Source organism: Panthera tigris, chromosome A1 (assembly GCF_018350195.1).
Source record: "Panthera tigris isolate Pti1 chromosome A1, P.tigris_Pti1_mat1.1, whole genome shotgun sequence".
Taxonomy (NCBI): domain Eukaryota; kingdom Metazoa; phylum Chordata; class Mammalia; order Carnivora; family Felidae; genus Panthera; species Panthera tigris.
In genome coordinates, this window is record NC_056660.1 from 103,149,676 (window position 1) to 103,171,323 (window position 21,648).

At 34.7% G+C, this 21,648-nt stretch overlaps 1 long non-coding RNA gene and 1 pseudogene across 1 annotated transcript in view; one reads left to right on the forward strand and one right to left on the reverse strand.

Moving 5' to 3' along the window:
• Nucleotides 1–21,648, reverse strand: part of LOC107180162 — a 364,692-nt gene that overhangs the window by 276,413 nt on the left and 66,631 nt on the right. The window lies entirely within an intron of this gene.
• LOC122232414 lies at nt 16,121–16,274 on the forward strand (annotated as a pseudogene).

Sequence of the window (21,648 nt, forward strand, 5' to 3'; positions counted from 1 at the left end):
CAAATCAGACCTCTTACTGTGTCTTAAGTTCTACCTTTATTATAAGAAAGGTTCTTTTATTTAAAACCAGTTACTTCCTTTATTATGGTCAACAGGGAATTTGTTGATACACTCCAGTGATTAAAGTGCCAAACCCAAAGAACAGTCTCCACTCACTACAATGAGCAGAAATCCAACAATAAAGGACATTACCGAATTAAAAGGTTGTGCAGGTATTCGGTAACAGAAGATTCACTTCAGTGCTGCCACAAACACCATGGTTTGTTTCCAATGTATTTTTAGCCAAACACCCTCCAGCTACTTCAAGCAAATCCACCCACCAGGTGCTGGGGAGTGGGTAGGAACAGAGGCTAGTATTAAGATGCACCCACTTACAGTTACGTGGCCACTAAAGACTCAAGATACATTTGTACAAGAATTCTGCTTCTTTGATTTACATTCTCATTAGAGAAAATGGAAAACACTTTTAGTGCTTTGAGGTTATGCTATTTTCACATCACATGCAAAGCTGCTTTTCAAAATCTTAGATAAAACTTTTAGATTAACAGCTACTGTGTACAATCTAGCCCTAAGGCAAAGAAGGATGGAAAGATTAGGATTTCTTTTTTATTTAAATCTTGCTGTTAAATCATGGGAGCCAGCTGAGCTCTAGGGGGAAAAGTCAGGAAACAGTAGAGCATGAAAAGTAAGCACTTTAAATTGATATCCTTTCAAAAATTTCCCTAAACCTGCTTTTATCAGACATCAAAAGTAGTTGAAGTACATTTACTAAGTTGTTTTTATTCTAGTATTTGGAGTATACTGAAATCTTTCAAATGGCAGTTAAATCAAACATACCCAAAGTAAGTTGCCAGGGTGTGTATTTAAAAAAGAAAAAAGGCTTGTGAAATAGGGTAAGTAACGTTGAACTATTTTACATGACTTCTATTTTATCTTAAGAAACACTTTAAATTCACAACTGATTTTGTCCCTAGGACAAAAACATGAAACACCACTTATTATCTGTGGATTTTAAGTTTTGATTCTGCCTCTTATAAAAGACATTTTGTATTTCATTATCATTATTATCAGCTAGAGCGATACGTATATATTGAGTAATTACAGGTTTCTAAATTCTTTCCTTGTCTTGTAAGTGCTAATATAAAGAAGGAAAAAAAAATACATAAGTGAGACTAATCTTCCCTAGTTAAAATAAAATCTTCAAGTGTGACATATTCCATAGAAGGGCTTCTTTCCATGTTTCCCAGTCTTGAGAATAAGAAATGACTTCGTACAGGAGCTAGATTTGAAGAATACCATGATTTCTTTTTTAAATGAGTCCTTTTCTTGTTATTACATTTAATATATAAAGAAAGATGATGCTTGCTATCTTAAACTGTATCTTTAAATATATATTTATATACATTTATTTATTTATGCCTTTCAAAATTGAATTGTGAGGGTTGATTCATGATCTTCAGAAGTGAGGGATTTGTAAGAAACATAAAAATGCTTTAAGAAAATCTCATGTATTGCAACAATTAGCTCATTTAATAACCTTGAATTATTGCCATTGTTACAAATGTAATACCTCAGGTTATTTGTCCTTAATTTTTATTGTTGAATGGATGTGTCCAATGACTAGAATAATGGGGGTGTTGTGAACTGTAGCTCTGGACACTTGTTATATCTGTTCTCTATCAACAAAAACCAGACATGATTTTAGCATGTATAGTTTTTTATGCAGCACAAGGATATGCCCCAATATTTTGCACAAACTGCTAAGTTGCTTGACCTGCCTGAATGTGTCTCACTTGGCTAGAGATGGCCTGTCAAATCCATCACATACTGATTGGAATAGATTACTGAGTTGATGGAGCACTGGGATTAGACCCATCTTTCTGCAAGAGACTCTGTAATCATGATGAGAGGTTATTGTTGCCTGTGAACTCAAAAGAGACAAACCACACTGCACGCAGGGATCAACTCCAGCTTTTTGTTATGCAACAGACATTGAAAAACAATACTCGTCAGGACATATGCCACAAAGCCCAGTGAACATCAGAAAGGTCTGTTCAGCACTCATAAAAAGTAAAGCTAGAGCATTTTAACAAAAAATAATACATTTATTTGGATGGCTTCCAAGTAAATTATATATCTTCTGGAACCAATATGTCTGCTTAATTGAAATTCAATGTTTTATTTTTGGCTTTATACAGAGAACATGGTATCTTTTAAGGCAATATTCTAATTGATTTCAAATATAAATTATATTATTTTACTCATAAAATTAATATATAGATACAGAAAAGTATATTTTATAACTATATAATGATGTGAACTTGGACTGAGAGAAGCTGATATTGTTGGGATTTCACTGTGTTACAAAACAAATACAGAGCTTTGCATAAAACCAGGTTTTTTTTAAATGTTTTAACCTAGGATATATGATAAGCTCCCGTTAACGACATATTTTGTTCATATAAATTGTACCAAGAGTAAAATGCATGACATGGAGGATGTGAAATACACTCTCACTGAGCTGTCACTAATGTGTCATTTTTCTTTTCTTTGACCACTAGAAAATTTATGTGTCTGTTTTCTTTCAGTTCTTAAATGAAGCAGGATCACATTTTAAAACCAAGCCAGTTATCCAGCAAGGCCTGTGCCCCCAGATAAATAGGTGAAATAAGAGAAGTTCATATACACATCTGATCTCTGATAGGTATAGAACATTCCTAGTAACATCTCCTTGCATAATGTACTCTGATGACAGAAAAGCAAAAATGTTTATTTTCCATATTATCAGAAACATGGCATACACTCAGAAAGGGGTTTCTTAAGTACAGTACCACATAAGTGCATTTACTTTTAACATGAGAACACTAATTTTCCTACTCACTCAAAGAACAGCTATTTCCCTTGTGGAGTAGCAATCAGAGAGATTTGGGCATGATAAAGAGGAAATACATTTTTCACAATCACCCATGGTCTGCAATTTCTAAATTTTGACATTTGCTATCAAAGATAATGTGAGGTATAATAAACAGTACCTACTTTGGAGTCTGTTAGATATATTCTAGTATCTTTACATATATGTTTTCAAAATTATTCTTCCTAAGCTTTTTTTTTTTTTTTTTTTTTGAGGTAGGCATCATTATCTTTATTTAATAAATTGACAAAGCAAGTCTTAGGATACTTGTCCATAACCACAGAACTGGTACAAAGGAGCTAAAAGTCAACCCCAAATCAGTTTAAATTGAATTTAACAGGGGGAAAAAGGACCACATTAGAAAAGTTACAGTGCTTTCCTCTTGTGCACTCAGAGCCACTGATTTTGTATGTGGCTAGATAGAACTGTTCAATAGGCATTATTTAAAAAAAAGTAAAGTTATACTTACCTACCGCTCCCATCTTGCCCCACTTTATATATATCATACTATATTGTGATTGACTTCATGTTAATTGCCCCCTTAAAATCTAAGACTAAACTATGCTTTTCAAGCGATGGGGGCTATGTCTTGTTCATTTTTGTATCCCCAGCAGCTAACAGAATGCCTGGTTGTGACAAAAAAAAAAAAAAAAATTATACGAATAAAAAAAAAAAGATTCACTGCAAAAAAAATGGCTGTTTAATCTTAGAAGACTATGAAGGAGGTCTTAACCAAAAAATCCAATCCAAAATTATTTATATTCTACTTATTTTTATAATAAAAACCCAGTATTATATCTATACCTGTTAATAAGGAATCAGCCACAGACTAGTGACCACAGTGCCAGATGTAGCCAGCACTACTCTGCGTGTATGTCATCTCGGCTCTGGTATATATACCAGGTAGTTTTCTATAACTGAATTTTGTTTCCTGAAATAATTTCTGAAAAATAGAACAGGAATAACAATCACTTTGAAGTCCTTCATGGATTCCAGAATTCACTTTTTCGCTCACTCCATACACACATACTTACTGGACACTCTCTGGGTAACAGGTGCTGAAGATACAAATATGAATGAACGTGTTATTATCAGTGCCTCTCACTGGAACATAAACTACATGAAGACAGGATTCTTCGTATGTTTTGTTCCCCAATTAGCAAAGGGCTTGCAGAGAATCGTTACTCTACAAATATTTGTTGAATGATTGAATTGAATGTATTATGCTAGCTGAATTCTGCTCTTTTACTCTATTATTAAAGGGCACAGATTAGGGCTCCTGGGTGGTTTAGTCGATTAAGCAACTGACTCTTGATTTCAATTCAGATCATGATCTCACAGTTTTGAGACTGAGCCCTGGACCAGCTCTGCATTGAGGCAGTGAGCATGGAAACTGCTTGGGATTCTCTCTGTCTCTCTGTCTCTTTCTCTGCCTCTCTCCCACTTGCACACACATGCTCTCTCTCTCAAAATAAATAAACTTTAAAAAAAATGACAGAATTTAGGGGTACCCAGGGGTACCTGGGTAGCTCAGTCAGTTGAGCAAATGACTTTGGCTCAGGTCATGATCTCACCGCTAATGGGTTCAAACTCTGCATCAGGCTCTGTGCTGAAAGCTCGGAGCCTGGAGCCTGCTTTGGATTCTGTGTCTCCCTCTTTCTCTGCCCCTCCCCCACTCACACTCTGTCTCTGTCTTTCTCAGAAACAAACATTAAAAAACTAAAAAATAAAAAGGACAGAATTTGATGATACTGCCACATCACATCATCCAGTTTCCCATGTGAATTTATTTTAAAATAGAAAAATGCAAAATGGAAGGAGCGTTCTTCTAACATTTTTAGAGAATGTAGGTAGTTTTAAAGGAGGCTTCTAATTTCTGTGATATTTACAGAAGTTGGACAAAAACAGTGGGCTTAAGAGAAGGCTCAATTCTCGTCAAGTCACCTTTGCCCAAGTTGCTGATATGCGCATCTTTTTCCACATCTGAATCATAATGAATGAACATAAATATATAATTGTCAATAGGCAGAAATATCTGCAAAGAGAGACTCAGAGAAAAGTAAGCAGGCCGAGGCATGACCCTGTCACTCCAGCACCTAAACAAATGTTACTAGGCAGATAGGCCATCGAGAATTTTTCCCAGGGAAGGCAGATGCTTTGGACCTTTTGATAGTTTTAAATTGCCTTTCTTTGTGCAGGGATTAAGCTAAGCAGCTCTATAGAATTTCAAAAGAGGAAATGTGAATTTAAAGCCCAAATCAAAGATGATTCACTTGTCTTGGTCTATTGATTTCATATGTTCATAGAAAGGAGATTTTTTTTTTAAGCTGTTAATCTTGTTCATATTACATCAATAGTGTAAAGGCTGAGAGAGCACCAGGGATGTTTAGAAGCCAGTTTTATGACATCTAAATTATTCTGCTTAATAAAATAACACAACATGGGTGCTTATATGTGACCCCTGGCTTATATGTGACACTGTCGAGTCCATCTGTTTTCAGGTACACTTAAAACAATTTACAAACACCTATGCTCTCAATAATAATTGTAATCAGTTATAGAGATAGAAGCGTTCTAATTTGGTTATCACCACTGTCTACACATGATTATGGTCAACAACTAACAACAGTTCATCTTTCTCTCATGTGACACATACCTATCCAACCCTTGTGTTCCACTTCCTTGATAATAAATAATACTAACTTACAGTGAAGCTAAAATAATAAATATATAAACTTTTTAAAAAACTCAACCTTATTTGATGCCTGGGTGGCTCAGTCAGTTAAGCATCTGATTCTTGATTTCAGTTCAGGTCATGATCTCACGGTTCATGAGATCAAGCCCCACATAGGGCTCTGTCTGCTTGGGATTCTTTCTTTCCCTCTCTCTCTCTGCCTCTCCTCCATGTGTGAACACATACACACTCTCACTCCCCCTTTCTCTTTCTCAAAATAAACAAATGAAAGTCATCCTTATATCTCACTATTCCTATCCAGTAAAAATAGTTCTGATTTTATTTTCTAATGTTCTTTCTATTTGTGAATAGAAATTTACTCAATTTACACTGCCATTGTTTTTTGGAAATTTTTGTTTCACATCTACCTGGATTACTGTCACAGAACCACACTACTTCGACACAGATGTTTTGAGCCTGGTTCTTTTACTGCAGCTATTGTGGCAGCTGTGAAGTTTTAATGAATATCTCCCACTCAGATATGGAGGTCTAGATATAAAGTATTTTAGGTCTTCTCAGTAAACACAATCAGCCAACAAGTGGAAATTGACTCCCAATCAGAGATGCAATGGCTAGAAACATAGCCAGCATGCAGTATTCTGGCAGAAATGTGGCATATCCAATCATAAGAGACCACTGAAATAACTGGTTATCTTGATACTCCTGAGCCCAATTGTAAGGCAACAAGGCAGGCAGCAGGCAATGAACCAGAAAATGAAGAAAGGACATGTTAACACAGTTGACAGGGAAATCAGCCATTCTTTCCACATCCTAAGATCTGCAAACCATTTCACCTGCCAATAAACCCAATGAGGCTTTGGAGATGGGCTGGGGACATGGATTGCTAGATAATTCTCTGTTGAGGGAAGGTTTTAATAATGCAGGGGGAAAGAAAAGTTTTTCACTCCAAAAGAGTACTGGTTGAAGTAAAGAAATTTCCAGAAGAGCAAATGCAAAAAATCTCACTGGTTTGCACTGCTTCTGGTATGTCAGAAGATGAGCCTTACACAAAACCATGGGCCTAGAATAATTGGAGTAAAAATCCCAACTATATTCGAAAATTCTCTACTTTTCTTATCAAGAAAGAACTATTCACAAGAGAGTGAAAAGTAAATACTACATAGACTTGCAGGAGAGATTTTCATAAAATGGAAGTGCCTTCTAGAAATAAGACTTGATGTCAACAAAGGGGATTTGTACATTAAGGACATGAGGGCCATTTTCCTCTCACAGAGAAGAGAGGAAGCATCTTTGGGCAGTCATGAGTGAGGAGCCCACAAAACAGCAGCAGCCCATGAAAACTTGGTCATGCTAACAAAGAGTGATGGACATCCTGAAAGCAGGAAATGAAAGGGTATGGGATGCAGAGGTGAGTTTGCCAAGATCACAGTAATGTCATGAGGGGGTCAGGGTGTCTCAGGTCCATCTTCCCAGGTCAACCACATGGCCATTTTCACTCTAGAGCCCTTCTTCTGTCTTGATTACTAGTCAGAAAATGAAGCATGGGTTCTCTCTGTACTTGCATTTTCAAATCTATCTGGAATTGCTATGCCAACAGAGAGCCAAGGTAAACATCTCCCTTTCTCTCCTGCCACCTATTCCCTGTTAATTCTGCCCCTGACTCTCCAATTCCCCATCACCCAGGGAATCTATGCTACTTACAAGGGAAGGAAATCTTGCTCTGAGTTGCTACATGTTTTCATAGCTTTGAGTTCCCTTGGGTCCTATGATTTTGAAACCTAAACTGTTACTCCTCTTTTCAGCTGTAACAAACTTTTCCTAAGGCATGGATGTGGCAAGTTCTGGCTCCTGACCAAGTGGGAAATAGGTCAGGTTTATAGGAAATACAAAGAGAAAGGCCACCAGTTCCTATTTCAAAATATTATCCCATCACAGAGTAATGAACCCTTTCTGTCAAATAGAAATTAAAGTGCTTTTCCTATTGTCATAATAAATTGTCAATAATTGTCATAGTACAAGAAAACTTGGGATAATTCAACTGCCAATGAGAAAAAAAGAACATGCACAGGTTAGAAAGACAGAGGGCTACATCATTTCCTTGCAGAACAAATTTTGTTATTTATTCATTCATCCACAAATACTGAGCAGTTGAGTGCCTGCTCTGTACTAGGTTACAGACTCTGAGGATACCATGACGTATAAAATAGACAAAATACTCCTTGACCTGAAAAAGCTTATATTATTGCAGAAGACAAAAATTAAGAAATAAAAACAAATTAAATGTTGTATAACAATGTTAACTATTACCAAAAAAAGCCAGAAGGGATATACAAAATACTAAGAAATATTAGAGGTTTAAACAGCCAGAAAAAGGCCATACTTGAAATTAAGATGTTTAAACAAAGATATGATAAAAGTGAGGAAGAGATCAGGGGTGCCTGAAAAGGGAAGATCAGGGGTGCCTGGGTGGCTCAGTCAGTTAAGCATCTGACTCTTGGTTTTGGCTCAGGTCATGATTTCACAGTTGCTAAGATCAAGCCTTGCATCGAGCTCTGTGCTGACAGCATTTTCTCTCTCCCTCTCTTTCTGCCTCTCGTCCGTTTGCACTCAGGCTCTCTATCTCTCTCTCACTCTCTCTCTAAGTAAATAAATAAATTTAAAAATTTTTAAAAATGTGCAGTCACTTGGAGTATAACTGTTGATAACTATGGGTCACGATTACTGATAATTTACTCAATTATGCATCATGCTGTAATTTTTACCTATTTTACATTGTTTACTCTTGACAACATCTTTATGACCCAAATGGTATATTAAGTCCACTTCCAGATGAGAAAACAATTGAGAACAAATTTCTAATTTCACATAACTAGTTCATGGCAGACCTTAACTGTGAACACAGTACAAACTCATATGAAATCTCTGATCCTGTGAAGCTCTACATGCAAAGAGAAGTGATGCCCCACAGATTCTAGAGAAACGTTCCGTCAGTTCCTATATAAAAGTCCTTATATTACTCACTAACTTGCTTGAATTCAGATGGCTCTGTGGATTCACCTTTCAGTTTAAACAAAATTTACCTAAGATCAGTATCCCAAATATCTTTGCATTTTGGCCTCCTTCTATTCTTGCTATTTTTAAATACTGTGTGACCAAGGCCTTGATTTAACCTGCTGCCATCTACCATCGTGAGGGACAGATAGCTCCTCCATCCCCTTGGAATGAAGACAAGAAAACTGTGTGCCCTATATTCTGACATTTTTCGAGTGTAGCATTGCCCTTTTGCTCATACTAATCCCCGTTACAGCATAACTTCAGTTTATGATTAGAAATGAAGACTCCCTTTATGAATAAATAGTAAACATAGAAAGACAAAAGGGAAGAAAGGGATCAAAGTACTAGATTTTTCCTTATAGAGTAGGCAGCTAGCAACGTGACAAAAAAAAATGGAGAAAGGCAACACAATCTATAAAAATCAATTATTAAATTATAATTATTTATAATATACTCATATTTTAATCATATACTATTAAATTATAATTATAATATAACCATATTTTAATCATATATTATAATCATAATTTATAATTATATTATAAACAATTATAATTATATGCAATTGTATATAATTACAATTATTAAATATTAATTGAATTGATTAACTTTTGAAATGCTAAATTAATTATTTATTGATTATATTTATATTTATTATATTTATATACTTATTAATATTTAATTGTTTATTAATATTGATATTAAATATTAATTAAATGTTAAAATAATTAAGTATTAATTTATTAATTAAAATATGGTTATAATTATTAAATTATTAAACAGTAAGTACTTAAACTACATTACAAATGCCTAACATATATTGTTGAATTGAATTTTATTATTTGCTTCACATGGATTTGGCTTGGCTACCATCAATCTAAAACTTTTCTCTCTAGGTCTGGGTTTCCCAAACTTGACACCGTGGTTATTTTAGGTCAGATAATTCTTTATTATGAGACTGCACTACACATTGTAGAATTTTCAGCAGCATCCCTGATACCTACCCAGTAGATGCTGATAACTCACATTCCCCAACTGTGACAAATAAAAAAGTCCATGATATTGCCAGGTGCCACCTAAGGGAAAAAAAAATCTCCTGGTTGAAGACCACTTCTCTATACTATTAGCAAAACAATTAGATTTGTAAACACAACAGCTGTGTGTATGTTTGTGTCTGTGAGTGTGACAAAAAGGCCTTAAAGATGGAAAAGTTTTTTCAAATAAGTTCATCCGAAAGTTATGTGACAAAATGCTTAGAGAAAAGTCCTGTCATCACCTCACAGCAGTGTTTTCATGTGTTGTGGTCACTGGTATCAAACTAACCAGTCTAGAAGTGTGGATGAGTCATCCAAATTGCCCCTTCACCCTTCAAGTGTTTATCCAGAGTTCTTCGGAACAGTAGTGTTGGTTGAAACCAGCATTTGTCTATAAAAACTCAGCAGGTGGCAGTGAGAGATTCATAAAAAGAGAGGGACCTCAGAGATCAAGTCCACTTCTCATGGTTTATAGGACAAGACACTGAGGTCCAGAAAATAGAGTCTGCACACAATTTATCATGATAAACCTCAGCGATTCAGACACTAGCCTGAAATTTTCAACAATACAGGTATCGAACAACAGAGGCACAGACTTAAGATGTTAAAAGTACACTCTTCAGTCAATTTTCAAGGTTTTAAAAGTTAAGTAAGATAAACCATAAACAAAATAAAAATGTTTTTCAAACTGAATGCACAAAAATTAAAGATACCAACAATGTAACCTTTGCCTCAGAATCCAACAATTTGCATTTGTTTTCTCTTTATAACACATGATTACTTAATATCAATGAATTGGAAATGGTAGATTTCTACTTCTGCCTTATACTTGTAAATTATGCCTACTATATAAATTATTTGGCAATTGAAAAAAAATCAATTGTTAAAGAGTAAGTACTTCGACTATATTACACACACCTAAAATATATCGTTGAATTGAATGGGTTCACAGTAGGAATAACCAGATTACAGTACCCACTCCACAACTCTGTTTTGGCAAAGCTCACTCCTGAGACCAGTCCATGTTTCATTTTTCACATGTATCATCTTAGATCCTCATGATAAAATCAGTGTCATGTACCTAGCACATTAAACAGTTTGAATCAGCAAGGAAGAAATTTGGATTTTATATTTTAATTCAATCACTGCTTTCTCGGTCCTATTCCTTTGCATGTATCAACAGCCCAGAGATACATCAGCAATTGTTATCTCCTAAGGAAATATCCAAGCAAATAATTATTTACCAATTTTTCCTGTGTGTAGCCATTCCCAATCTCTGAGTGGTTCTCTTGAAATTTTACTTATTGATTGAGGAGTTATGCTATCCATATTAGGTTTGGTGAACATCTGAAGATTATTTAGTATATACTGTCCTCAAGTTGGAGACTTTGACCACAATCCCGAGATTTAAAATTCCATTCAGAACTCTGTAACAAAAATATTAAATTTGTTCTGGTTTCAGGTAATGACAAGGTAGCTTATATTAGAAAACTCTCCTACCAAGAGCAATTTTATATGGTATACAAAATATTACAAAACTATTGTTCAAAAACACTGGAGACCAGGTAGTAACTATAGGTGTTAGGAAATCTGAAAAAAAGGGAACTAAGATGAGACCCAAATGTATGTATTCCCCACCTTCAGCGAAGTCTCCAGGTCTGTTGAAGTAGATGATACAGCTTCATCAGAACATACTAGTTTTACTGGGATGACTAGTCAGGCATTAAGAGTTCAAGGCTTCCAAAAGAGAAGAAAGTTAAAGGGAAAATCCGATAAAGATGGGATCCACAGAAGAGATCCTAAAATCTAAGTACGAACTCTGCTAAAATTCTTAGGTGACTCCTGAACTTAGAGAAAGTCTAAGAGGTCCAGGAAAAACAAGAGCTGAGAGTTTAAAGAAATTAACTGGTGATTTCAGAAGCTGCCCACCACCTGGGACACAGACTTAGGAATTCAATCCGTCAGGGTGATAGAGGCTTGATAAATACTTACAGTTATACACTGAAATTCTATTAAGACTACAACTTATGAGTGAAGATCATGTTCCACAACTAAGAAATCTATCCCAATAGTAAAGGCAAAACTGAAATGAACCATTCCAACAGCCTAAAACAAAGCCCCGCCGTGACCAAGTGATCTACCAGTAATTTAATTGCCTTTCAAAACAAAAGGTAGCATTTTTCAAAGAAAGACAAAGGAAAAATGGGTCTCTACAATGTGTTATCCACAATGTCTATTAATCAACTATAATAAGACAACCCAGAAAATATTACAATGGTTAAAAGAAGAAATATGAAATAGAAATAGATCTAGAGGTGACCCATACTTTGAAATTAAATCTGCTAAAGAAAGCATAGGAAAATGAAGTATGCGAAGTGAAGAGATGAAAATATAGGAAATTAAAAATTAAAAAAAAGAAAACAATGAAAATCCTTGAACTGAAAAATATAGTATTTGAAATAAAAAATTCATTAGATATGATCAATAGATTGGACACAAGGAAAAGAATCAATGAACATAAAGATAGAATAATAGTAGTTATACAAATTGAAGCACAGTGAAAAAAAAAGCATTGAAAAGAAATAGTTCTCAAAGACTTATGGATAGTGTAGTGATCTATGTTTAAGTGAAACCTCACAAAAGGTAAAGAGAGAATGAAACAGAAAACATATTTGAACAATCACTGGCCACGATATTTCTAGCTATGACTGGAAGACCAGCCCACATATTTGGAGGAGCTTATCAAAACCCAAAAATACAAACACAAAGAAATGCAAAACTAAGTTCCTCGTAGTCAAATTGTGGAAACCTTAAAAAAAGAAAAACAATAAGATAAAAGCCCTGGAAAAGAGAAACAATATATTCAAGAAAAACACAAGAATAATGGAATCCAGTGAACAATAAAATGACACCTTTTAACTTCTGGATATAAAATAACACTGTCAACAAGAATTCTGTATCTGGTAAAAATATCCTTGACAAAGTGAAAGCAAAGTCCTTTTTCAGATAAAACAAGGCTAAGAATTCATCTGCAGACTCCTAAGAGATGCCAAGAAAATGCGTCATGCATGGTGAAGGGAATAATACCTGATGAGAATTCATTTGAACAAAAATAAATGAAGAAAACAAAGAGAAGTAAATATATGGGTAAATTTAAAAGACTACTTTTCCTTCTTATTTTTTAAAGAAAACTCACTAAACAAAAGTAACAATATATTGTAGAGTTCATGACATATGTGTAAGTAAAATATAGGACAGCAGTGGATTAGAGAATGGGTAATAGTAAGTGGAATTATTTTATTATAATATTCTTACATTATATGTGAAGTGGTAAAATACTCAACTAAGTTGAAAAATTAAAGATAAATTGTAATACACCAGCATCACAAAAGAGAATATGATTTGAACTACACAGGTCCATTTATACACAGATTTTTTGCAATAAACACTAAATACAGTAAATACACTTTCCTTATGATTTTGTTGTAACATTTTCTTTTCTCTAGCCTACTTTATTGTAAGAATACAGTATATAATATATATAACACAAAATATGTGTTAATCCACTGTTTATGTTACCAGTAAGGAGTCTGGCCAATAGTAGGCTATTAGTAGTTAAGGTTTTGGGAAGTCAAAATTACACGTGGATTTTCACCTATCGAGGGAATCAACACCCCTATCCCTCACATTTGCAAAGGTCAACTGTACAAGGTACTAGGACTTAAAAAGCCATCAGAGAAGAAAGAATGAAATACTAAAATGTGTGTATATGTGTATGTACTTAAATGTGTGTGTGCGCGCACGTGTGTGTGTGTGTGTGTGTGTGTGTGTGTGTGTGTGTGTGTACCGATGGCAGGGAAAAAGAAACAAAAGAGCAGGAACAAAAGCACAAATAGGAAACAAACATTAACATTACAGATAAGCCCAATTAGGTACATTGTGAGTTTATTTACTTATATGAATGGATTAAACACTCCAACTAAGAGGAAAAATTGATTAAAAAAATCAATATCCAACTAAATCTTTTTTTTCTAAATATGCACTTTGAATATAAGCACAGGTATAGATTTAAAGTAAATTATGGGAAAACATACCATGGAAGCAATAAGCAAAAGTAAACTCGTGTGTATATTAATCTCACAAAAGTATACTTTAAGACAAAACATTACCACAAATAGAAAGGTTTACTTTATAATAACAACTCATCAATTCATCAAGAAGATAGTAGCAAACTAAATGCTATTTGCCTAATAAAAGAACTTCAAGACACATAAAGCAAACCTTACAGAACCAAAGGGGGGGAAGAGATAAACCGACAATCATTATTGGAGATTTTAACACCCTTCTATCCATGATATCTTGATCAAGTTAGAACAAGTGGGAAAAAATTCAGCTGTAATATCAAAGATTGGAATAAGACTATCAATCAACTTCAACTAAGTGACATTTAGATAGCACACAAAACTTACACAATTCACTTTTTTCAAGAACACATGTAACATCCACCAGGAGAGACTATGCCCTGAGCCACACATTTCAAAGGATGCAAACATACAGAAGAGACTCTCCAACTATCATGAGACTGAATTATAAACCAACAATAAGACAGCTAAAACATTCCCAAATACTGAGAAACCTATGGGTAAAGGAACAAATTGCAAAGAAAACCATACATGTTTCTAAGTGAATATTAATAAAACATAATTTTTCAAAATTTTGGGAATGTTGTGAAAGCAGTCCTAAGAGGGAAACTTATACCCTTAAAACGCTTATGTTAACAAAGAATAAAGCTACCTTCACAAGAAACTAGCAAGAATAAATGAAAAAAATAAATAAGCAACATAATAAAAACAAAAGATTAATCAAAAATGTCCAAATCAGTAAAATAGAAAACATACTAAAAGTAAAAGAAAACCATAACACCAAAATTTGGTTATTTCAAAAATATAACAAAATTGATAAATGCCTAGGTGGACATATGTATGACATATATATGGCATATATACATATACATGTATTTATGTGTGTTTGTGTATACATATTATACGTATATAATATAAACTATTACATATGTATATAATACATATTATTATATATACATGTAACATATATTATTATATATATTATATATTGTGGGGAAATAGGTTCTACTTACAAAAATGGGTTAAAAAAAAGCTTAGGGCAGAAAACCACCACCACGGGGCAAAAGCACCTGAGGTCAGCTAGTGAGCTATTGTAATGGGATCACAAGTAACTTGTTATACCACATGCAGGAAATTACTTTCCATCTAAGTCCAGTATACTATTGTACTTTACTCACAAACTCCACTTACCCCCCAGACCCTTTGCTTCTTACACATACAAGTTAATGAATACTGTCTGGTTGTTTTCTCCACATTCACGTGTGTAATATGTTGTTTTCTTCACATTCACCACGTGGGTAATATCTTGTGAGCTCAATAAATATGGAGACAAAAACCCCTGTTCAGAGCTCTCATAGCCTCTCGGACATCAGCCTCTCTAGTTTTCAATTTTGTGTCCACTCTCTTGCTGGACAAGAGAGAAGTCCAGACTCATAGTCTGCAACAATATATTACGTATTATATACATACATATACATGTGTGTGTGTCCGCGTGTGTGTGTGTGTGTGTGTGTGTGTGTGTGTGTATATATATATATATATATATATATATATGTAATCTGTAAAATGCAAAGAAATCTACAATGACCAAAAACAAAACAAACAAAAGAAACTGGTGTTTCCTAGAGTCACTCAGCATACTAATTTCAAGATTCATCTATGTTACTAGGTTTATCAGTAATTCATTTGTTTTCATTACCGAATAGTATTCCAGTGCATGGATATGCCATGTTTTGGTTAACCAATTACTTGTTAATGGATATTTGTGGTGTTTCAAGTTTGAGGAGTTATAAACAAAGGTATTATAAACATTTGTATAAGAAAAAAATTTTCAATAAACATCTGGGTACAAGTATTTGTGAGGACTTTAATAAATACCTAGAAGCTGAATGTCCAACTCCCAAACTACATCCACATTTAACTTACTAAGAAATTTCAAAATAATTTTATAGAGTAATTGTAGATGTTTATCCCCATGTTAGTGTTTAAGAGTTCAAGGGGCTCCTGGGTGGCTCATTTGGTTGGGCATCCAACCTCGGCTCAGGTCATGATCTCGCGGTTCTTGAGTTCAAGCCCCATGTCAGGCTCTGTGATAATAGCTGGGAGCCTGGAGCCTGCTTCAGATTTTGTGTCTCCCTCTTTCTCTGCCCCTCCCCTACTCATGCTCTGTCTCTCTCTCTGTTTCTCAAAAATAAACATTTTAAAAAAAATTAAGAGTCCCAATTGTGTCATATCTTCATCAACACTTGCTTGAAAAGGTCAGTTTTAAAATTTTAATCAATCCACACTTATCTAGCAGGGGAGACACCATGATCACTAAGGTGGTTTTCCCAGGGCAAGGCGTATCCATTGCACTCCAGATGTGCTGACTGCTGCAATTTCCTCAAATGAGGCCTACTCGACTGCATAATCTGTGGTAGCGGGAGACTGCATTCGTGAAAGAAAGAAAAGAAAAGAAAAAAGAAAAGAAAAGAAAAGAAAAGAAAAGAAAAGAAAAGAAAAGAAAGAAAGAAAGAAAGAAAGAAAAGAAAGAAAGAAAGAAAAAATTAAATTATAATCAATCTAGTGACTATACAGTGATATCTAATTGTGATTTTCATTTTTTTCTGTTGAGTGATTTAAGCATCTACTTTGAGTAAATTTGGCATTTGTATATTTGCTTTTGTGAAGGGTCTGTTCAATTTTTTTGCCCATTTTTAATTGTTTTTTTTTTCTTTTTTGGTTTTATAACTGAGTCACACAAGTTCTTTTTATGTTCTGGATATGGTTTCTTTGTAAAATATATGTATAGCGAATATTTTTCCCTTTACATAGCTTTCCTTTCATTTTTTAAGGGTTTTCTTCAAAGAAAAGGTTTAATGATAAAGGCAATTTTTTTTTGTAGCTAAATGCTTGTTAGTTTATATGTAAGAAATATTTGCCTATTTCAAGGCACCAAAGATTTTCTCCTATATTTTCTTCTTCATTTGTTACATTTATTTATTAATGTTTTTATTTATTTTGAGAGAGAGAGAGAGAGAGAGAGGGAAAGCACAAGCAGGGGAGGGGCAGAGAGAGAGGGGGACAGAAGATCTGAAGCAGGCTCTGAGCTTACAGCAGTGAGCCCAATGCAGGACTTGAACTCACAAACTATGAAATCATGACCTGACCGAAGTCAATGCTTAACTGACTGAGCCACCTAGGCACCCCAAATTTTTTTTAAGTTTATTTATTTAAGAGAGACAGAGCTGGTGGGGGAGGGACAGAGAGAGAGAAAGAGAGAGGGAGAGAGAGAGAGAATCCCAAGGAGGATCTGTGCTGCCACACAGAGCCCAACAGGGGGCCCAAACCCAGCAAACTGAAATCATGATCCGAGCCAAAACCAAGAGCCAGATGCTTAAGCAACAGAGCCACTCAGGCTCCCTTCATTTGTTATGTTTAAACATTGATCCTTTTCAAGGTCATGTTTGTTCTTGGTAAATGTTGATGTTATTTATTTTTATTTTGGCAGAATAAAAATATACAGCTGCTTCAGCACTATTTGTGGTGAAGAATCTTCTTCCGATAGAACTGCTTTGGTATTTGTGTCAAAAATTAACTGATTTTATCTGTGTCATCCCATTTCTGGATTGTCTATTTTGTTCTACTGACACGTTTATGCTTTTACCAATACTGTACTGTCCTAACTATTATAACTTTATTGTTATCTTTAAATCAGGTAGTGCAAATCTTCCTATTTTGTTCTTTTAAAAAGTTATTTGACTATTCTAGGTCATGCACATTCCCATGTACATTTTTGAACTATGAAATTCTACCAAAAAACTCTACAAGAATTTTTGTTGGGATTGCATTTAATCTATAGACCAATTTGGGAAACTTGCCATGCAATTCTTTTTATTTTCTGTAGTCTTCAATGAAAAGCTCTTATGCATGTTCTATTAAACTGTCTCCTTTAACATTACTAATTTCACATATTACTTCATGTAATTGCTTTTTGGGTTTTTTTGTTTTGTTTTGCTTTTTAGTTTATTTATTTACTTCGATAGAGGGAGTGTAAGCAAAGGAGGGGCAGAGGGGGAGAGAAAGAGAGAAAAAATTCCCAAGCAGGCTCTGTGCTCAAACTCATGAACCATGGGATCATGACCTGAGCTGAAACCAAGAGCTGGATGCTTAACTGAGAACCACCCAGGTGCTCCAATGTAGTTAGATTTTTTCACTTAACCATGAATTCATCCTCAAATAAAACTTTTTCTCCTTCCTTCTTGACCTTAAGGGATTTTATTACTGACTGTATTTCGATAGTTAGGGCCAATAGTACAATGTTGAATAGTAGTGTGAGAATGGACATCATTGCCTGGTTCCCCATCTATGGAGGAAAGCATTCAACATTTCTTCATTGAGTATAATGCTAACTATAGGTTTTGGAAACGCCTTTCATCTATTTGCAGTTTGCAGTTTTTGTTGTTATTTACCATAAAAGAATGCTGAATTCTACCAAATGCTTTTTCCTGCATATTCTCCATAGAGTATATAAAATGTTTATGAAATATCTTAACAGCTTGCCAATGTCTAGGAAAAAATTCTGTTGAAATTCTTATTGTGATTGCATTGGATGAAGATCAATTTCTAGAGAACAAACAAACAATATTGAGTGTTCCATTCAATGAATATATACTTCCACTGAGTGGCAAGGTCTTCCTTAATTCTTTTCTTCAGTGTTACATATATACATACATTTGTTAAAAGTTGTCAAATAATTTAATTGTAAATAATAATTTTATTGTATGTAAATTCTACCTAAATTTAAATAATAATAAAGTACCCCTTTTACTTTCATTTAGGAAATGCAGGCTCACAGGGAATGACTGACCAAACACCTAACTCAAGGTTTTGGGTTGTTTGTTGGGTTTTTCATAACAGTACCTAAGATGGGGCACCCAGGTGGTGGTTAAGCATCCGACTCTTGATTTCAGCTCAAGACATAATCTCACAGTTCGTGAGACTGAGCCCCAAGTGAGGCTCTGTACTGACAGCATGGAGTTTGCTGTGGATTCTCTCTCTCCCCCTCTCTCTGCCCCTCCCTTGCTTAGGATGTCTCTCTCTCAAAATAAATAAACATTAAAAAAAATTGTAAAGACTTTAAAAAAAGTATTTCTAAGACAAACTAAAATACCAAGTTCTTTAGTTCCAATTAATAAGAGCATCCTTTCCACTATTATTTCTTATTTCTGAATCCTATATAAAATAGTAAAAGAAGCATGGTGTAACGCGATCATCAGTATTCTGAAAGTAAGCACAAATGTGGGGCGACACAGGAACTTGTACAAGTTGAAAAAATAACTTTCTAAATCCTATTTCCTTTACTGAAATTTTTAAAGTGTTGCAAAGCTACATTAATCAACACTTAATACAGATCCTAATCCCATTACCAATCTATTCATACAATATTTTCAAAATAGCATGTTAATTTTATAATATTAAGACTGGGTCATAGTAACACTACTAAAACATAAACAATGTGAAAAGTAAACTCTGATCTATGTGTACTGGCAATATCTTGCTGAATACTATCCCCTGGAGTAGTCCGTAAATATTTGTTGAATAAAATAAATCTACGAGAAGAGTTAAAATGCTTTCTTTTTATCATAAATTTTATGAAGCATGTGGGGTTATGAAGTAGGAAGCAGCAATCAGAATACTGCATCTAAAACATAAAATTCTCACTATGCTTCCTCTAGTGCACACAAACCACATCCATTAGGGAAGCAAAGTTGATGCAGCATTCCACATCCTGTAGGAGACAGAAATGCAATGTATTTGAAGAACAAGGATATGTTCTAAGACATTGTAGAAACTATGAACAGCAATAAGATCCTTTCTACCTCATTTTCAATATGAATCAGTAAATTAATACCAGGCTTATTTCTAAGGATAGAAAGAAGGACTTTGCCCTGAGTCTAATGAATTTCAAGAACCAGGGGGTAAAGGAAGAAGTCTTACCTATTACCTATGATACTGCCATGCAATATCTTGGTCACCTTCTCAACAGCAAAAAAAAAAAAAAATCATCTTGAATTGCAGACAGATGAAATACATCCATTCCAGGGGAAGGGATAGACAAGAACCAAGTGTGTAAAATGTATAGATGATAATAAATACTATGTAGAAAAAGAAAGCACAGAAGGATAGGAAGCTATTTGTGTATTTTTTAATGCTCCATAAATCTCAGTTTTTATATGAAATCTCTTGATTTTGAGTGTTGACAAGTGATTTTTTTAAAAAGGAAGCAAAATGATAAGGGCCAGTATTGCACAAGCCAAACAAAACAAGGCATCTCTGGGCCAGATCTTAGCAAATGCAGCAGGGTGAAAACTCTATGCTTGTTGACATGGTATATGTGGCTTCACATTCTAAAGATTTAGAGTACTATAAATTGGCCAAAACAAGGAAATTCAACTCAAAATATAAAAGAAGCATCGGTGGAGTTTGGAATTAGAGCAATCCTAGTTTACTGTAGCATAAAGAATCACAGATTCATTTAGAGCTCACAGAGGTGACTTGGGGTATGGGTGCCCCATATGCAAAAATATATGGAATTTAAAGGGTACAGGCATTAACAATTTTACAAAAGGTTGAAGGATAGAATATGCCACCCCAAAATATACCACTTTGGCATACTGATTATTTTGAAATGTAGGCATTTGAAAAACAGCAAATGCAGGGAGAAGCTTTCTTTGAACTTCCTTTATCCTCTTATGTTTGGAAGATAAATCATCCAAAAGGAAGATAACCATCATACAAGTCCTACCTGCTAGGTTCCTCAATCAGGGAAGTTTGACTCTTCTCACAAAAAAGAGACTAGAAACCCACACCACACTCCAACATTGTTGCAAATGGTCATGCCTCCATTTTATTCTCCCAAGGACCCACACACCTTTCCTAAAAATCATTTACCCTACTCTGACAGGCTCTGATGGCCCCTTCCCTTTCCCTTAATAACATGGTATTTAATGCTAATTTCTAAAGCCACCTCTGTGAGTTACTCATGTCCCCTGGGTATCTTCCCTGTGTACATGAGGTATACACGCTACTAACCTTCCATTTGTTTTTCTCTTGTTAATCTGTTTATTAAGGATTCTTAGCCAAGAACTCAGAAGAGTAGAAGGAAAATTATTTTTCTTCCCCTGAAAGCCCAAAGGAAGGATAAATTATATTGGGTCCACTTAAAGAAAAGGGAAGTCTTCACCTGTACCCAAACGATATCCTTGTTCACAGGGAAAATTAAAAAAAAAATGGACTAAGGAAAAGGTAGGATGGCACTGAGTTATTCAGTCCAATTTTTAATGGGTGCACTTTAATGGAAATTTGCCATCCACAGACTCTCCCTGCAGCTTCTTAATCATATAAGACCCAGCACACTGATATTGTCATTTTTGCTGATAAGGTTTTTTTCATCATTTCAACGTTCTAACTTTTACATACATTCTGGGATTCATATCCATCAGAATCAACCTAATTATCTGTCTTATCCACAAAGGTTAACTGAAACTGCTACCTTCACCATGAAGACCCTCAAGGTTTACCATTTCACAGTTTATTTTTCTAACCAATGTGTCAGGTTGTATCCTCAGGAAGAGGATAGATCGCCAGCCCATGGCACGTCATCCCCAATGCCATCTGGAATCATCTTATTGACTACTTACTTCTTAGAGTCATTTGCTGCTTTCTCGGGTCATGATTGCCTTACATTTCCTTCATTTTTCTTTTTCTGGATTTTCCAGACCTCTTTGAGCTCAGCACAAGCTTGACAGGGTTGTTCGAGTTTTGATTAAA